The following is a 12922-nucleotide window of genomic DNA, read 5'->3' as shown; positions in this document are numbered from 1 at the left end:
TCATGTGCTTGATGACCAACAAATTGTAATGCTTAGCCAAGGAGTCCTTGAGCTACGACCTGACAGAATCCTAGATGTTAGGGAGAGGCAATTGAGATCCAAGACCTTGAGAGAATACCTCATCTAGTGGAAAGATTATCCAAAAGAGGATGCCACCTGGATGGACGAAAGTACTCTCAACCAACAATACCCCCAGATCTTCTCAAGATGAGGACATCTCGATTCCACTAAGGGGGGAGAGAATGTAATATTTCCACAACAAAATATTAAAGACCCTAGATCCCACCCAAGCGCAATTTGAAGTAATCTCCCGCAACAAAAAAACTTTGGCCTAAGTGCTCCAGCCTCGTGTACTAACAATACCAGCCCCACGTTGTGCATATGAGACCGTGGCTCGAAACCGCAAACCACCGTAGGAACTCCCCTTCAAGGGGAAAAGGAATAATCAATAAATTGCAAAAAAAAATTATTAACTCCCTCTCCTTCACCCGTTGCATGGTGGGGAGAGAGAGTATATGTAGGAGCTTGTGGAGGGGCATGGGGAGGAAAGTATGCAGTCTGCCACCTGTCTGGCTACCCCCCACCCCCCCCCCACCTTCACCCTATAAAAACCCCCCTCCCAAGCTTGAGGGGCATCGTGAGGGAGCTGCCCGCCGTCTAACTACCTGCGCTGTCATCGCGAAGCTGCTGCTGCCGCCAACGCCATCGTCATCATTATCATCATCGTCATCCTCACCATCATCACTCCATTCATCTTCACCATCACGTCTTCACACATCATCTCTGTTCATCCAAAAGCTTGAGAAGCTTCTATTGAAGCTTTTCTAGACCAAGTTCACCGACAGCTCCCGAGGTTTTTAGATCGTGTCTTGCAAGGCCTATTTCCTGTGCAGGGAAGGAGATCTCAGGCAGTAGTAACTTCGAAACTCGTAAGGGAGCCAAGGGAGAGTTCGCTAAGTCAAAATTTATTTCGTCAATGGATCCTAAGCAAAAGTCGAGAGGAGCACACGCGGGAGCTTCCACCCAAAGTATGAGAGTGGAGAACGCCCCAATATTGAATGCCCAGGTTTTGAAAAATATCCCCGCATGGAAAGGATGCATAAAGCATGTTCTAATTCACATAGGGAAACTTAAATGCATTGGAAAATTCATATACTTGTTCGATTCACAAAGTTCAGTTGCATGACGAGTACTTGCATTTGCTTGCACTTCCATGGTCAAGGTAAGTCGCATTTTTGATCGTATGATGCATAAGTTAAAAGATGAAATTGTGCAAAAGACATCCTTGTTGCTCCATGCAAAGGATGGGGCATATAACACATAATACACTTATGTGATAAATTCCTGGTTGTGACTCGTGTATAAGATAATTGTAGACGGTATGAGAGCGGAATTTAGGTGACGGGAAGTGCTTAAAAATAGCAAAAAATTATGAATATCAAGGGAAAAATATTCACTGTCAAAGGCGGCGGCTCGATCTAGGACGATTTTAAGCGTCAAGTGCTTAACGGGCGCCCGTACGACACTCCGAGAATTTTCATAATTTCTCAGTGCGCCTGTGCTAGTCAGTGGAACTGCCAGTCAGTGCGGGATGTCGGGACGAGCTCACAGAAATTTTCAGACTGACGATCGGGGTCCGTATGCGGAAACTGGACGGAAACCGGCCGGGGTGCCCACAAAGGGGGCCAAATTTGAAATTTGATCCGCAAATTGACTCTTCTAGTACTTACTAAGATGAGCTTCTAGCTACTTCTCTTTTTGAATCCTAGGGGAACTTCCCACATTCTTTACTTCACTTGGTTGTGAATCTTCTTATGCAACTTGTCTGTCTCTTATTTCAGGCCGTTCACTATTCCTTGTGCACATTTCTATTGTGGTTTGAGCTTCATAGACTTGATGCTTATGACCAAGTTGGTGTTTAAGTGACTCCATGATGCTGGGTGTGATTATATCTTCGTATTGTGTTGCATTCCTTGAGTTGGTGGGATATGCTGAATAGATTGTAGCTGCACTGAGCTATTAGTGATCCAATTTGAAAATTTAACCCCTTAATTAGAGCTCAGGGCTGAATATTTCATTGCCACCGACTCGCCTTCTTGCCACCTCATAATATGGGCATTCTCTTTCTTGGCACAAAAATTTCAGGTAGATTGCAACACATCATCTTTGTAGATTTTGCTTGACTATGTAATTACATGCACCTCTCATTTTGACAATTCCTTGATCTCCATTGTGTTAGCATTGGGTATATGTACCGAGTGTTGTCCTTGTCTTTTTTGAGCATCATAGGCTTGGGTATCTTGACACTCAAATCTCCAATGTCCTTCCTACATACAAGAGAAGCAATGTTTAGAAAAGGGCCAAAAATTTCCTTGATCTCTTCCACCTCTACCATGCCCACTACTATGGCCACCACTAAGTTGCTGGTATTCTTGGTTGACATAACCCATAGCTGGGGGATATGAACCAAATTGGTCTAGAGGGTTATCCATTGGAAAGAAGTGTTTGGTTTGATACCTTGCCATCCTCCAATACACGCCATTTGGTACCTACCATTGTATCGACAATACTATGAGTAGCCATGTTGCGAATACCACACCATCTTTTCTTCAAGTCTCATTTAGCTTGAACATTGTCGGAGGGATTTTTGTCGAAAGGTCGTATCCACCAAGGATTAGAGATGGAAGGAAGTAGAGATAGGAGATGGAAGAGAAGAAAAAGAATAGACAAGAGGTAAACACGATAAAGACAAAGCACAATGAATTGAATTAATATGTATTAACAGAACCTAAAATCCTTTGTTTGTCACTACTCAAAAACAATCTCTAGGCATTAGATCTCTTGGAGCTTCCTCGTAGACCAAAAACATGGATCAAAATAATAGCCTCCTCTTTGCTACTTGGAACCCAAATCTAATGGCTTCGCAAGCTCGGAAAGGGGGGTAAAAAGGAAGAGCCGCTATATGGTATCATGGTTTAGAAGCCGGAACCATATTGAACATTGATGCATTTTATGGAGCTTTTCGAAGGGAGTTTTCCCCTGAAAGGGGTGGGCAATATTGGTTGTGTGTACTCAACGTAACCCGCCAAGAACCACACGAGGATATTCGTGCTTATGCGAAGAAGATAAAAGAGGTTTTTCGTAAGTTGGACACCTCTATCCCTATCCCCACAGCTGCCCAATTGCAATATTTCCTTCATGGTTTGGACTTTAATATCCAATTGCAGTTGAGTAGTGTTCCCTTGGGGGATATAGATACTGCCATTACACGAGCACAAGAGGTGGAATCCCGACTACAAGCAGCCTATGCTTCTTGAGGCAATTCGAATATGGGTTTAGTATTGGGAAACAATATGGCAATGGCCAATGGCAGTAGTGGTCAAGGGATAGCGATGGCTAACCATAATGGGAGAGGGAACATGATACAGAATGTGCCTTTATTACCAGCTCCCCTTAGCATATCGATGCCTACGAGAAGTCCAATGGCTCCAAGTGGTGGAGGCCAGGCGGTCAATTCTAACACCATGCCTATGACTCAACAACTAGTGCCTAATTGAATTGTTAGGCCGATGGAACGACATGGTAATGACCAAGGCTATGAGTCGAGTTCTTCTAATGTTCTTGGCGAGGTTAAGGACATGATGAAGCATTATACCGACATGATTACGGAGCAGTATCGGCAAATAGCCGTTGATGTCAACTTCCTTAAAAAACAACAAAATTTGATAGGAAATAGATACCCAGAGGAGGGTGCACCTTCGAGGTTTAGTTGCAAATGGTGTGGTGGGCAGCACTATCCAAGGAATTGCCCAAATGTTAAGTGCGACATCTGTGGAAAATCTGGCCATTTAGCAGCTACTTGCTGGAGTAAGATCAGTTCCCTCCAGCGAGGAAGTTGGCAACCAGGGCCTGTTAATCATCGTGCCCAAGGAAATGATTCCCAGCGAGAAGACGGGCCTAAACAAATACTTCAACGACCAAAGACTACAGTAGAGGAGCTACCAAGTGGTAGTGGGGTTAGTTTGATTGAGGCTGTACGCGTTAACGATGCTGAAACCTCTAATCTGCGAACTGTCCTTACAAGAGGTCAAAAGGGTAGAGAAGCCGACAAGGATAAGCCTGTCGACGGAAACCCTAAACAAGGTGACAAAGGAACGCAAGTTTTGGACCCTTCCCTGGAAGGGGGACCTTTGAAGCCCGTAGAAAGTAAAGCCGATAAGGAACCACCAAAGAAGAAGGTGAAAGTTAAGAAAGAGGCAATAAAGCCGGTTCAGCGACCTAAAGAGCGGATGGTTTGGCGTGAAAAGCGAGCTCTATTGAACTATCATGAATTTGATTTGGCAAGCTCTCTTTGTGAAGTCAAACCGGATGTGAATCTTTTACAGCTTATTAAGCTTTCCCCAGGAGTACGTAAGGAATTTAGAAAGATCCTACGTATCGGGTATATCGTAGAACCTTTGGGTATTGCGCGAGTTGGTGATGACTGGTTCGAGCATGCTGAGAAGCATTGCCCAAGGGTTGCAGCCTATGTCGATGGGATATTAGTAGATTATGCCATTGTCGACACGGGATCATCTGTTAACATTATGAGTTCTGAACTGATGGAAAGGTTGGGTCTTGCGATCCAGAAAGATACCTCCACAATTCTCAGAATGGCAGATGATAGTTTGAGACAGCCGGAAGGCTGCATTACTAAGGTCCATGTCACTGTTGCAAATGTAGAATGCCTGTTGGATTTTAGGGTGATTCGTTTTGTAGGCCGGCCAAGTTACCAAGTATTACTCGGACGACCTTAGATCTTGCAAGCGGATTGCCAAGTAGATATACCTCCTGGTCGACTGATATTCGGCAGAGGTGCCCAGCGTGTGGTGATTGATGCTTATCCTGAATCCCCGCAGAGTGAGAGAGCTCCTCTATCTTCTACAGAATTGGAGACATTAGAAGATTTATCTGGCAGTGAGACATCATCGAGTGATGAGTCCAAAGAGGGATCCACCAGGGAGGACATCTATCAGATCACTTTGAATGAGCCGATAGAGGGCCAAGATCGTATAAGAGATGCAGATGTTATTGAGCTAGACCTTGGTACACTTGATGATTCGCGGCCAATCAAATTAGGTTCTATGCTCAGCTCAGCAGAAAGGGAGGACTATGTGGCCCTGATCCAGGAATTCCGTGATATCTTTGCCTAGAGTTATGATGAGTTGAGAGGCATTCCTCCTAGTCGTGCTGTCCATACAATTCCGTTGAAAGAGGGCAGTCATCCAGTACGGCAGAAAGTAAGGCATATGCCTTTTGAACTGAGGGACGGGCTGTTTGAAGAGCTACAAAAGCTTCGAAAAGCGGGTTTGATTTTTCCTGTGCAACACACGGAATGGTGTTCGCCAGTTGTGATAAGAAAGAAGAAGAATAATCAAATCCGATTATGTGTAGACTTTAGGGAGTTGAATAAGCAGACAGTTAAGGACTACTACCCGTTGCCATTTATTGACCAGATTTTGGATCAATTAGCGGGTAGGGAGATATATTCGTTTATGGATTGCTTTGCAGGATATAACCAGATGGCAATTGCAGAAGAGGATAAGTTGAAGACAACTTTTATCACTGTATTTGGTACTTTTGTGTACCATGTGATGGCCTTTGGTTTATGCAATGCGCCTGGTTCGTGGCAACGAACAGCATATAAGACATTCGGTGACATATCCCCTGAAGAGTTGAAGGTGTTTATTGATGACTTAGGGGCCGCCACCGTGAGAGTGAGGTAGTTGAACATTTTAAGAAAATGCTTCGAGCGCTGTAGACAATTCAGCATCGCCCTAAACCCACGGAAGTGTGTTTTTGGAGTACCTTATGGGCTGTTGTTGGGTCATGTGGTCAGTTCGGTGGGAATTGCGACAGACCCCGAGAAGGTCAAAGCTATAGTTGCCATGGGTCCACCACGCACTCCGAAGGAAGTTCATAGCTTTCTGTCTTCGGTTGGTTACTACCGTAGATTTATCAACGCCTTAGCAGAAAGAACCTTGCCGCTTACAAATTTATTGTCCTTTAGCTATTCGTTTGTATGGGGTGCCCCTTGTAAGGTAGCATTTGAGGATGTGAAACAGGAGCTAGCAAGAGCGCCCGTTTTAAAAGCACCTAAAAGAGGTGAGGTATTCTATATATTTTTGGCAGCCACCATGTATAGTATCAGCTGCTGTTTAGCCCAAATTTGGGAAGAGAAGTGGTACCACCCGATTGCTTTTGCTAGTCGGAAGCTAGGGGTATCCGAAATCAATTATACTTACATGGAGAAATTGTGTCTAGCGATGGTCTTTGGGACCAAGAAATTCAGGCATTACATTCTCTATGAGAAAGTCGTGCTTTATACGAAGGCGGAGGGGCTTCGATTATTGCTTAATAAGTTACAGCCGCCTGATCGTGTAGCAAAGTGGTTGATCACTTTGCAGGAATTTGATTATGAAATCAAGAGTAAGCCACCAAGGTTGCAAGGCATCGTGGAATGTCTTGTGGACTTTGGCGAGCCGAAAGAATCTGTGGCTGAAGGTAGTGACATGGAGTTGTTATTTAAAATAGATACGGCATCTATTCCCTCCTGGTATGTTGCAATAACGCATTATTTATTGACGGGAGAGGGGGGATCCGAATTATCTAAAGCTGAGAGAAGGAAAATTAAGCAGCAAGCGTTAAAGTTTGCCTTGATCGCAGAGTACATTATACCGGCAAGGGGTTGATGATATCTATCGCCAATGTGTGATGCCTGACGAGGTACCATTCATTTTGGAAGAGTGCCATGATTCTGCTTGCGGTGGCCATTTTGCTGGACGGCTTACAGCACAAAAGGCTTTAAGAGCAGGTTATTGGTAGCCTGCCATTTTCCAGGATGCGTTTGCGTATGTTAAGCGATGCGATATTTGCCAACGACATGATAGTCGAGAGAATAAGAAACGACCACTCACCCCTATTATGGCGATACTTCCATTTGAGAAGTGGGGAATAGACTTTGTGGGTCCTATTACTCCGTCGTCGACTACGCAAAAGAGGTATATCATTGTAGCAACTGACTACTTTACAAAGTGGTCAGAAGCACGTGCAACAAGGAAAGATGATGCTAAAGAAACTGCTAGTTTCCTTTTAGAGCAGATAATATGCCGGTTTGGTCCGCCGAAAGAATTAGTGTCGGACCGCGGAACCCATTTCCTAAATAAGGTGATCAAAGGTTTGACAGAGATGTGGCAAATCAAGCATAACAAGACAGCCCCATATAATCCGCAAGCCAATGGTCAGGTTGAAAGTACCAACAAGCAGCTTGTGGGCATCCTGTCCAAAATTGTGTCGGAAAAGAAACGGGATTGGGATAAAAAGTTATACGTGGCAGTGTGGGCTTATAATACGACCTTCAAACGAGCCACTGGCCATACCCCGTTCAAGTTAGTATATGGGGAGGAGTGTGTCTTGCCTTTAGAGATTGAGCTGCCGACTATTCGGTTTGCCATCAATCATTCTTTGAGCGATGAAGATGCACTTTTTGAGCGTTTAACGACACTAGCACATTTAGATGAGCTTAAGTTGCAGAGCTTATTGCAGCAAGAAGTGGCGAAGCGCCGAATGAAGCAGCTACACGACCTCAAAGCCAAGAACTACACCTTCAAGAAAGGACAGCTTGTTCTGTATTATGACGCACGACGTGAATTATTTCCAGGCAAGCTAGAGCCCAAATGGGATCGGCCCTATAGGATCGTTAGAATAGGAAGGAATAAATCCGCAGTTTTGTTAGCTGACCTGGAGGGGATAGAATTTAAAAATAAGGTTAATCTTAATAAGATTAAACCTTATTATTTCTGATTGCACTAATGCTATGACTGCCTTGCAGGTCTAGGAGAGATCGATCAAATATCTGCAAGAAAATCGTGATAGAGGTTGATGGGTCGTCTGATCCCTTATTTAGAACACCTATATTTGGAACAAAGGTATCATCAGGGAAAGCTAATTTGGTGGAGCCAAGGATACAAGGTGATTGAGCAAGAAGGCGGGACATTTATTTGGGAGATCAAGGTCTTCTGCCATCACTGCCTACAAATTTTGACGAGCATCCCTGTTGAATTCAACGATGATGGAGGGATGGAGCCTACAGTCCACCCGTTGAATATGCTGAATTTCGATTACCATAATTACGAGTAGAGTTCAGGATGGCGGGATATGTAAACCCTTTATGGACATACACCTTGTACTTTGATGGGGCGTCCAGGGGTCCATGCAAAAAAGGAAGTGTAGGAGTTGTCATCCGAGACCCCCGACGACGCATTGTCATGAAGTTAGCTGCTTATCTCGGGCAAATTTTACCAATAATATGGCAGAATACAAAGCCCTGATTATGGGTTTGAATATTGCGAAGAAGGGTGGTATCCGCTAGTTGTTGGTGAAAGGGGACTCTCAGTTGGTTTTAAATCAACTCAATGGGACATACATGGTACGGAATCCCATCCTTTGTATGTACCATCATACCGCCATAGCCCTGCTAGACGAATTCGATAGAGTGTCTTTTCAGCCGATTCCACGGGATTGGAATCAGTTTGCCGATTCTTTGGCTAATCTTGCGTATGAAGAGGACCTCTTCTTTAATTGTGGGCCTTGTCCCGATATACTATTGATGGTGAGACAGGACCTGGTCGTTTGTGGGGTATGCTTTCTGAACATGTCCTCTTTGGCAGACGATGGTTAATTTGGGTGATGCAGAGGGTAAGCGAGACTCATCTGCCTTTATTATCTGGGACGCATAGACTGATTAGACGACATGTGATGCGAACACCTCTTGCGATATACGCAGGAGGGATAGGTCATAATTTAATGCACCTAGTTTAGGGCTACGCGCCTTTGTTCCCCTGGGAATAGTATGCTTTGATGTCTATCATGGTTGTTTCCAGGTGGATGTTCTGTATAGTATTGTCTAATTTCATTAGGCCAAGAGGGACGATTTAGTTTTGTAGCAAAGTCATGTCTGATTTCATTAGGCCAAGAGGGCCATTTCCCTGTCTAGTGCAGGTATGTTTAATTGGGTTTTTGTTTTAGTGTTGTGCTGGACAGATTTCGTGGTTCGTGGAATTTTGTGGAGCCTGGAGGAGCCTTTGCTACGATGGAAGCTTCTTGTGGCCAATCCAGGTGATATTTCTCCTTTAACGAGTACCTTTCTTTCCTGTTATATGTGTATTTGTACTTGTCGAGGGGATACCTTTTGTTGGGGACCAGCAACCAAGGCATGAAGTCCCAGGTTTAGGCTTAGTATATTTGAGGGAGGTCGGAGTAGTCATTGCCTCCTGTAAAGACACTGTTAGACATTGAAAGACCTGTTTGAGAAGGAAGTCCCAGTGGCCCTGTCCTGCTAGCCTGCTAGGCAGCCGTTCTAGGAGTTCTTGTTCGTAGTGAGGCAGTTAGAGAAGCCTGCCAGAAGATCATAATGATGATGCCCAGAAACTCTGTACATCCTAAAAGATGAATATAAATACGAAGGTGTGTACAAAGGGGTTCTAACCCCTCTCAAAGGAAAGAAAAGAAATGAAAATGTGTAAGTAGTTGATCATTGCCTTGCGAAGGCCTGGTAGGTTCTTGGGGATGAATCAGACCCGGGGCCGATACCTTGTCTTCCTAGGGGTGGCTTCTTGCCAAATATAATACCAAAACAAGGATGGTTGGAGCGAAAATAAAAGTGAGCGTTCGAAAATGATTAAGTGTCGCCTTGCGAGGGCTTGGTAGGTTCTTGGGTGCCGAGACAGGTCCTGAGGCCGATGCCCTGTTCTCCTTGGGTCACTACGCTCAGCTCCCTCCTTTTTACATGCCCAAGTATGTTCATCCAATAACAACCCTAAAAGAAGAAATGTACTGAAAGGAAATACTCTTTGATCAGGCTATAGGAGTCCTCGCCTTGTAGGAGCTCCTAGTTGAGTTGTCTTTAGTTGGTAAGTAGTGCAGACTACCATTTAGGGCAACCTCTTTGATAGGTTTTTTTAGTTTGGCTGTGTTAGAACAGCCGGTTAGTGACTCACTTCGGATCTTCTATTAGATGATGCTAGGCCTACTCCGTGTGGATGTCATGCCTTGGTTCTGTCCAGGGGTAGGGGAAGCATTGTGCTGAGTTTTAGTATATAATTGTTTTGTATCAGTTTGATGCTTCTTTGGTTGTTTATGTGCAGATATGACCGTGGATTCGACGGGCTGAGTCGCCCTATCCCGTGGTCGCCAATGAGAGTGGAATTTAGGTGACGGGAAGTGCTTAAAAATAGCAAAAAATTATGAATATCAAGGGAAAAATATTCACTGTCAAAGGCGGCGGCTCGATCTAGGACGATTTTAAGCGTCAAGTGCTTAACGGGCGCACGTACGACACTTCGAGAATTTTCATAATTTCTCCGTGCGCCTGTGACAGTTAGTGGAGCTGCCAGTCAGTGCGGGATGTCGAGACGAGCTCACAGAAATTTTCAGAATGACGATCAGGGTCCGTATGCGGAAACTGGACGGAAACCGGCCGGGGTGCCCACAAAGGGGGCCAAATTTGAAATTTGAAGGGGTGTGATTAATGGGGGGTGCCCTTTGGCCCCTCCACCCCCCTATTTTTTTCGTGGGGGGGAAGGAAGTGCCGTGCAGGCAACGGCGCGAAAAAAACGCGCTCCCCCCCCAATCATGATCATGCTTGACAAACAAGCTATGGAGTGCATTATGCCAGGCTTCTACATCTATCCTACGCTCCGTATCGCCGGTCTCCGCTCCCACAATGGTGGACTGTAGAGAGAGAGAGAAAAACAGTATTTCTCTCTCCTCCTTCTCTCTCCTCTTAACCCCCGTTCGTGCGTGGAAGAGTAGAATGGAAATGGATGGTCGGATGGATGCCGATTCTTGACGAGACTGAAGGGCAATGCCAAATCATTGTAGATTGCTGATTCCAAGAAGAATTCATGGCTGGAAATCAGTCGTGGGACGTGCCAAATTTAATGGAAAAAACCGCAAGACACGGTAATAATTGTTTTTACAAAGAAAATGGCCTTTTGATGCAAATTTGGTTGATAAAAATGTATTCATATGGATTGAGTTTTGAGTATGTCGTGCTTTGAGTTGTTTTCTGGCTGTTCATCATTTAAAAATAAAAAAAAACATGTGCGGGATAGCAGAAAATAGAAAATCGAGACACGAAAAACCATAAAAATGAGGGAAAATAGGGTTTTTGGGCTAAAAATGATGCAATAAATTAATCCATACCTACTAAAATTCTTTTTTTTCTGCTGAAATGAACTAAGAGCCACAGCCCATAGACTGAACTTAATTTTCAGCAATTAAAAAAATGGGAGAAAATGGGAAAATACAAGAAAATGGTGGAAAAACCCTAAAAAATAGGGAAAAAATACATTTTGGGTTCCGAAAAATAAGGATAAATAAGAGCAATGTTTGTGAATGTTTGTGGGGACTGAAACATGAGGATTTTCCTCAGTTCAACCCCACCTTCTTGTTCTAGTGTGTGTTTTTCCGCTTTTTATACATAAAATGGTGTCAAAATACCCTATAAAACCATCCAACGACGCAATATTTAAACGGGGAAGAGTAGAGGAGTTGAAATATGTCTAAATGCTCTGTGAAATGATGGGGAAGTTGCTGATTTCTATGCATAGCATTTAGGACGGATGATAATTAAAATTAAGAGCTTAGTAGCACGAGGATCACCTCGGTGCTAGGCCCATGCAACGAAGCACGATCGGTAGTTGGAAACCATTAAAATGATGTTTTTGCACTTGTGCACGATACTGCTTGCTAAATGTTTGAGCACTAGACATCCACCAAATGCATAGAGCATGAAAAGAATTTAAAAGTATCGGTGATCAGCTCCTGGACATGCATTGCAATTGTTTTTTAGAACATGATCTACGTTGAGAGGCAGTGAGGCACCCATGCGGTAGGTAGACGGGGATCCTAAAGGGGAAATTAAGTAAGGACAATGGTACATTCCTGGACACGTTTATTTGGTACCTTGAGCGACTTTTGTGCGATGTGTCTATTTGTTGAGCGACGCACTGAGGGGCCAATCCCCAAGGTGTAGGAGAGTCGCAGAGGGTTGACGGCATTCAGCCGTAGGAGGAACCCCATGTGTATGTGATTCGAGCCTTTTGGGCTATGTGAAAGGGACTCCCTCTGAGGAGTAATATTGGATTAGGATCAGTTGGACTACAACGTATTACAAACGCAATGTTTAGGAAGGCAAAGATTTTGATAGACGCTCCTGGCCGCGAGGCCGAGGGGTTGTCTTGTGCGTAGTGGCGAGGCCCGGCTAGTGCATGAGCCAGTGCCGGCCCATTTTTAGGTCCATCACGGTCATTAAATGATGACTAAATAGTTGCAATGAAAGGAAAAGATTTATGAACTTTGACAAAAAACATATATTGTGCAATTCGCATGCAATGATAGTTACATTTTAGATTGATTTAAGCGATAAAGGAAGGATTAAATCGATGATGTATTCATTGGCATCTAGTCATGAAGGAATGATGCATCCATGCATAGAGTTCTTTTATCAAAATTCGCAATTGGGTAAGGATGAATCTTCATTAAAAATACAAAATCTTGGAATTTGATGCATAAATGCAGGATTATAAGAAATAGTTTTGAATGTCAATCATTATCGTATAGGGCAAGGAAAAGAAAGATCCTTGTAGATCCTTCAGTTACATAAAGGCAAAAGGTCTATGGTCTTGAAATTGCATATTCGCATGGAATAATACATCTCATGCATCTTGCAGTTACTTCCATCTTTTGAGGAAAGTTATTGCAAATTTTAGAGGGAAATGTTTGCACCTCTAAAGGAAGGATCATCTTTATTCGTAAGATAGAAAGATCAATTAAGTAAATCGCATATAAATGAGTAACTCATATGAGATTCATAAAGGCA

Source organism: Lygodium microphyllum, chromosome 17, assembly GCF_053477565.2.
Source record: "Lygodium microphyllum isolate KBCC chromosome 17, Lygodium_microphyllum_v1.1.10, whole genome shotgun sequence".
NCBI lineage: Eukaryota > Viridiplantae > Streptophyta > Polypodiopsida > Schizaeales > Lygodiaceae > Lygodium > Lygodium microphyllum.
Note: the sequence above shows the minus strand (reverse complement) of the source record.